At 39.2% G+C, this 6,816-nt stretch overlaps 1 pseudogene; it reads left to right on the forward strand.

The window, feature by feature from the left end:
- The first annotated feature begins 648 nt into the window (after positions 1–648).
- LOC131519844 (large ribosomal subunit protein uL24-like) lies at positions 649–1,410 on the forward strand (annotated as a pseudogene).
- Positions 1,411–6,816: the final 5,406 nt, after the last annotated feature.

Genomic DNA, 6,816 nt, shown 5'->3' on the forward strand with positions numbered 1-6,816 from the left:
GAAGCAAAGTGGTCTTACCAACCTAGCAGTCCTATGATAGAACCCTGTGAAAAATAAATGAAGTTCACTCAGCTTTTGATCAACTGAATATTATATGCCTAGAGAATGCTCTTTTCTACTAGACATTTTTCTCTCCTACCCTTTGTCCAAAGAATGTTCTCTTAAAATTCTTTCCTATTAAATTATTTCAAATGTGGACATTGGCTTTAGGGAAGAAATTTTCATTATTTGTCAAAAGGGTATAATTTAATTGGGTTAACAGTCTTTCTAGAAGTTAGCAATTTCCAGGAGTTGGTTATTAACAATGTTTATTATACAGTAGGGTTTCAGATTACAGTTGGTTTGTTACAAGCCGTAAATACTGGAGGCATACTATATATAAATAGACATGCATGCATGAGGAATGCACTCCCTATCTTCCTTTCCTCTGGACTCCAGATTTGTTGGGATTCTGTGGGACTGACCATGTGGGGGTAGAGACCATAAAAATTTGTCAGAAGGGCTCCATTTGAGCAATGATATCAGGAAAGGAGAGTCAAAAAGGTATATAGTCTAATGTACATGCATCTAATCCTCCCAAGGGCTGGGAGTTTATACTTGCATTTAAAAGTAAAGAAAGTAAAAATTAAGGAAGTGCTGGAGGCCCAAATGAAGTTCAATCCCTTTGTGGCTTCTGACCAGAGCAAGAACTATAAAAGGCATTTCGACATACCTTCCCACATGCACAGGAAGATTATGCCTTCCCCTGTCTCCAAAGAGCTGAGACAGAAGTACAACATTTGATCCATGCCCATCTGAAAGGATGATAAAGTACAGGTTGAGTGAGGACACTACAAAGGTCAGCAAATTGGCAAAGTAGTCCAGGCTTACAGGAGGAAATACGTCATCTACCCTGAACAAGTACAGTGAGCGAAGGCGAATGTCACAGCTGTCCATGTGGACATTCACCCTGGCAAGGTAGTTATCACTAGACCAAAACTGGACAAAGATGCCAAAAAGATCCTTGAACGTGAAGCCAAATCTCACCAAGTAGGAAAGGGAAAGGGCAACTATGAGGAAACAATTGAGAAGATGCGGGAATAAAGTAATGTGATATATGACTTTAAATAAAAACTGTTAAAATGAAAAAAAAATTAAGAATGTGATAAGAATACCACCATCCAATTTGTAAAATAAAAGATTAAATTGAATAATGTCCTTAAGGATCCTAGAACTGGTTTACCTTTAAAATACTGTTTAAGCCAAGGGCATTTGTTCATAATTAATACATATAGGAAGTGGCCATGAGTATGGTCTGTAACCATTCAGAAATAAAGTATGATCAACATCGTTTTCCTATCAGATTTATATATAGTGGTTTGGTTAATGGGATAGAGAAGAAAAAAAAAAGGAGATTAAAAGTAAGCTTTGTCTCTCCTCTTTCATACTTTGGGAGGGAGGGAAAAAATAGTTTGCTGAGCTTTCACAATACATCATCTACCTGTTAACTGTCCTCGAGTTAGGGTGGAAGGGCAGTTATCCTTCATGGGAGAGGGGTGGATAATTGTTAACCTATAGACTGTAATTTTACAATAGCATTCCCCTATAGGACTTCTTTGCTTGCTAGTAAAACTGGGCTTCCACAAGGCACACCCACTCTTTTCATTCACCCAGTATCCTTTGCTAGAATCTGGGACCCATCATTGGGAACCACATGTCCCCTGGCACCAACCCATCCTCAACAGATAGCTGCCTTCCCACCCTGCATTCCACACTCCTTCCTGTGCTCTCTGTGCTCCGCTTGCCTGAGTCCTCTTTGACCTAGATAACTGGACTCTTCAGAGAAGATGACACCCAGCATGAGGGATGAATGTTGCCAAATGTAGGCAATTTTAAAGTATGTCAGTGTTAGATTAAAGACACTAATACTAGAAAATCAACATTTGCACTTCTCAATTCAGTATTAACTTCTCATTTATCTCTGCATATCATGATTTCAATGAATGTAACTTCAGCCAAGTCAGGATGATGAGCAAATGACATATTTAACAGAGAATAAAATGTTATAAGCAGCTTCAGGACTGTCTTGATATGGAATCCCATCCGTCAAATGAAAATATTGTAATTACATTTGAAAGTCATTGTATTTTGCTCTATCTAGTCATCTCATTTTTATTTATTTTTATTTTAGAGAGAGGAAGAGAGAGTGGGAGAGAGAGAGAGAGAGAGAATGAATCTCAAGCAGGCTCCACGCCCCGTTTTATTTCATGACCCTGGGATCATGACCTGATCTGAAATCAAGAGTTGGATGCTTAACTGACTGAGCCACCCAGGCACCCCTTATCTAGTCATCTCCTTATTACTCTCTGCTTCCCCTCTCACCTCCACAAACCCTTCAAAAATAATGGTTACTTTTATTGAGTCTTTTATTTGCCAGAAGCTATGTACTCACTTTGTACATGTACTGACTCGTGTAATCCTAACAACGAACCTAGGAGATGATAACTCTTTTCCTCCCATTTTGTAGGTGACAAAAATGAGTCAGGGAGGTCCACTTTTCTAAAGGCACACGACTGGTAAGAAGAGAAGAGGGTTTAGGTCTCAGAGGATCAGGTTCTACAGCCCAGGCCCTCAATCATTCGCCTGAAGTATCTCTCTGCAGAGTGTGCACTAGGTTGTGCTGTAAGAATGGTTTGGCTTGTTCTCATCTTTGCTCCCATGCATGCTGACTTATAGATAGGGCTGTTGGCCTAAGGGTTCATACCTGTGTCTTCTTCTCTTCCCTGCTTTGTGTCCCGATTCCTGTCTATAGCCCTTGTCTTCTCCCTGTGGGCACACCATCTGATTCCACGGTATTCTGAGCTCTATATGAGAGGAAGCCCGGCTAGCTGGTGAGTGCACCACTCACCGTCCCCACCTGTCCAGATATTTGAATCTGTAGGAAATCTCATGTCAGCCAGAGGTACAGGAAAAAAGAAAGACTGGGTCTTCTGGATCCAAGGATTCTCTGTAGATATTGGAAAAGGGGCTAGCTCTCTAAGTTACAAGGCCCCTTTGGATTGTCTATGATGTGTGGCTTTCAAAATTCTTGACCACAGCTTACCATAAGGGATATATTTCTATTGCAAATCACAACATGTAAATTTACATACAGAAAACTGAAACAAAATGTCGTAAAAACACTTTACTATATGGGATGTGCTTTGAAAGTTTCTATTCTATTTATTTTTTTAAACGATGCCGGTCCAGATCCAGCAAACTGATTTATAACCCGTTAAAAAGTTATCACTGGCAGCTTGAAACATAGCACGATAAAGAAGTATCTTTAACTCAACATACATGGAGTATTCACTAATAATAGATTTAGGCTAAAAATGATTAATTCCCTGATTATCCACAATAAATTTTGCAAGTTATTTGTGTTCTCCTCTGTTTCCTATCCTTGCTGGAGATTAAAATGCCAGGAAGGGGAGCATCATGGGAGAAACATGTGAAGTTAGACCTATGGGCACCGAGAAGGTGTTTGTACACAAAAAAGATAATGGCCTTTCCTGAATGCCAGCTAAGATTACCTCTACACAGTTACCATCCTTTAAAATACTAATATTTGGTCAGTTGTATGTTGGGAACAATTGAAAAAATTTTAATGTGGTCTAGGTCTTAGGGAATTATTGTTAATTGTATTAGGCTGTGCTAATGGTATTGTGTTCATGTAGAAAGATATCCTTTCTAAATGTTTATAGTAACAGATTTATATATGTCATGATGTCTATCATTTATCTTTTTTAAAAATTTATTTATTTATTTATTTATTTATTTATTTATTTATTTATTTATTTATTTTTGAGAGAGAGCGAGTGTGAGTGGGGGAGGGGCAGAGGGCGAGAAAGAATCCCAAGCGGGCTCCATGCCAGCACGGAACCCCAAGCAGACCTGGATCCCACGACCCTGGGATCATGACCTGAGCCAAAATCAAGAGTAGGATGCTCAACCAACTGAGTTACCCAGCCACCCCAGAGTTTTTAAAAATCGGTACATTCACTGCCATTTTCGGGTTACTTCAAATTCTGGCTTTCTTCCCCAATCTGCCTGTTCCTACTTACTTTTCAGAATCCTCGGGTAGCTGTTCCATGCCTGCTTTTCAGGTTTTGTAGCTGCACACAGTGGGAGACACGGGTTGCATGCTAGCTCCATCTATCCCAGAACCAGAACCATGATGCTAGTTTTTTTTTTGACATCTAACTCTTGGTAGGTCCGTGGGGGTTTCTCTCTGCCTCTTCTTTCTTCTTCATTCTCGGCAACTGGAGTTTTAATTGCAGAGGGGACTGGAGAAGTGGGCGTGACAAAGGTAGCATCTGCTGCAGCTGCCACTGGCTGAGGTATATTGCTGCTTCTCTCCCTGCCCATCCCCAGGCTTTTTTTTGGTGTTCAAGTTTATGTGAAGATAAATGATAGGGGTGCCTGGGTGGCTCAGTTGGTGGAGCGTCATACTTGGTTTTGGCTCAGGTCGTGATCTCATGGTTCATGAGTTCGAGGCCCCCATCTGGCTCTGTGCTGACAGTGTGGAGCCTGCTTGGGAGTCTCTCTCTCCCTCTCTTTTTCTCTCCCCTTCACCACCACTTGCGCTCACTCTCTCTCTAAAATAAAATTTAAAAAAAAGCAAAAAAAAACAAAACAAACAAACAAACAAAAACAACAACTCTGCACTGCCCAGCATGATTCAAGTCTATTTGAAACTGGGATGTGGACATCGTTGTGGACAGAGTGAGAGCTCCAGAAGTCTCTGGTTCAGGCACAAGGAGCAAGAGAGAGGATAGGCAAAGAGTTTCTAGCTGCAAAACCAAAAGCACCATCTTTAAAAGAAAAGCTTTGCCAATTGTATTTTATCAAATGTAAAAGGTTTGCTTTGTGAAAGACATTTTTAAGAGAATGAAAAGACAAGGTACAGACAGGGGAAAATTTTGTAAATCACGTATTTGAAAAATACTTGTATCTAGAACATTAGAAAGAACTTTGAAAATTAATCATAAGGAAATAAACGGTCCCTTTCCAAAAAAATTGGACAAAATACTTGAACAGATACTTCATCTAATATGTATATGGGTATCGTTTTTAAAAGATAAGCAATGTGCAGATATTTTGTTATCTTTCTTAATATTAGGAAAGAATTTTTAAGTATCTACACTCATCAAACCGGGGCCTATAAATGCATTGTTGTCCTGGCAAAATTCTTGATTACTTTAGAAAAACTAGTGACTTATGAGCACCTAGAAAAGAAAGCTGGGGTCACCAGAAACCAGCACAGATACACAAAGAGCAAGTTCATGGGACTTCATCTTTGATAGAATTACTATCAGAAGGGTATGAATCAGTTCAAGGTTTGTGAAAGTCTCATGAATTGGATACAATTGAAAAATGTAGGTCGAGTGAAATATAACAAAGTCATTGATAAATGATGATTTCTAAAATCTGGAGGGAGGTACATCTCTCTTGTCTTTTTCCTTTGTCCTCCCCTAATAGAAATTTTGATTGGTGATTTGATTAATGATAGAGAAAGAAATGATTATAAAACCATCAGTACATTCCATTATGATAGAAGGATTATGGGCACTTGGGTATCACGGTCAGGTTTTGATACATTTTTTTAAATGTTTATTTATTTTTGAGAGAGAGAGAGAGAGAGAATGAGCGGGGGATGGGCAGAGAGAGATGGAGATACAGAATCCGAAGCAGGCTCCAGGCTCTGAGCTGTCAGCACAGAGCCTGACATGGGGCTCGAGCTTGGGAATGGTGAGATCGTAACCTGAGCCGAAGTCGGACGCTTAAATGACTGAGCCACCCAGGTGCTCCTTAATACATTTTTGACAGCTGAAAGGAAGAGATGAAGCAAGCAAAATAAAACTGATGTAAACAATTGCTAAGGTTTTGTTTTTATATCCATAAAATCAATCATATAAATGTAACATGGAGTTTTGCTATAGTATTTATGAACAAGACCTACATTAACTTAAGCTAAATATGAGTGTATTAGTTTCTATAATATTGTCACAAATTGAGTGGCTTAAAAGAATGCAAATTATTCTCTTATAGTTCCGGAGGTCCGCAGTCTAAAATGATTCAGCAGGGCCACATTTCTTTTGGGGGCTCTAGGAGAGAATTTGTTCCCTTGACTATTTTAGCTCTTCAGAGGCTGCCCACACTACTTGGTCCGTGGCCCCGCGTCACTCTGACCACTGCTTCTCTTGTCATATCTCCTTCTCTTACTCTGGTCCTCCTGCCTCCTTCTTGTAAGAACCCTTGATATTACATCGAACCATCCAGATAATCCGGAATAATTTCCCCTTTTCAAGATCCTTAACTAATGGCACCTGCAAAGTTCTTTGGCCATGTAACGTAACGTATTCACAGACTCCAGGGGTAGGATATGGATATCTTTAAAGAACCATTATTCAGCATGCCACAATGAGTCAATAGTGTGACTTTACCACCAAAAGTTTTGGATCATTAGATGCATTAACATTTTGAATAGAATATCATTCTGATAATATGTAATAAATATATTAGTTATATAGCAAGCAATAAACATAATACTTCAAAGGAAAAATTATAGGTTCACTCTACTCTTCCTTATCAGACAAGATCCTTGGATAATTGTATCCAGCTCTGAACAGCACACTTGAAAATATAATCAAACAGGGGCACAATCAAAGAGATATTCTGAAAGAACATAATAAGGAGGAAATAGAAATAAGAACAAGAATTATCTACTAGAGAAAAGAAGTCAGGACAGTGTATGATCTCTGTCTTCTCTCTTTGAGGGGATAACATACAGAATAA

The sequence above is a fragment of the Neofelis nebulosa genome, chromosome 8 (genome assembly GCF_028018385.1).
Source record: "Neofelis nebulosa isolate mNeoNeb1 chromosome 8, mNeoNeb1.pri, whole genome shotgun sequence".
Lineage (NCBI taxonomy): Eukaryota > Metazoa > Chordata > Mammalia > Carnivora > Felidae > Neofelis > Neofelis nebulosa.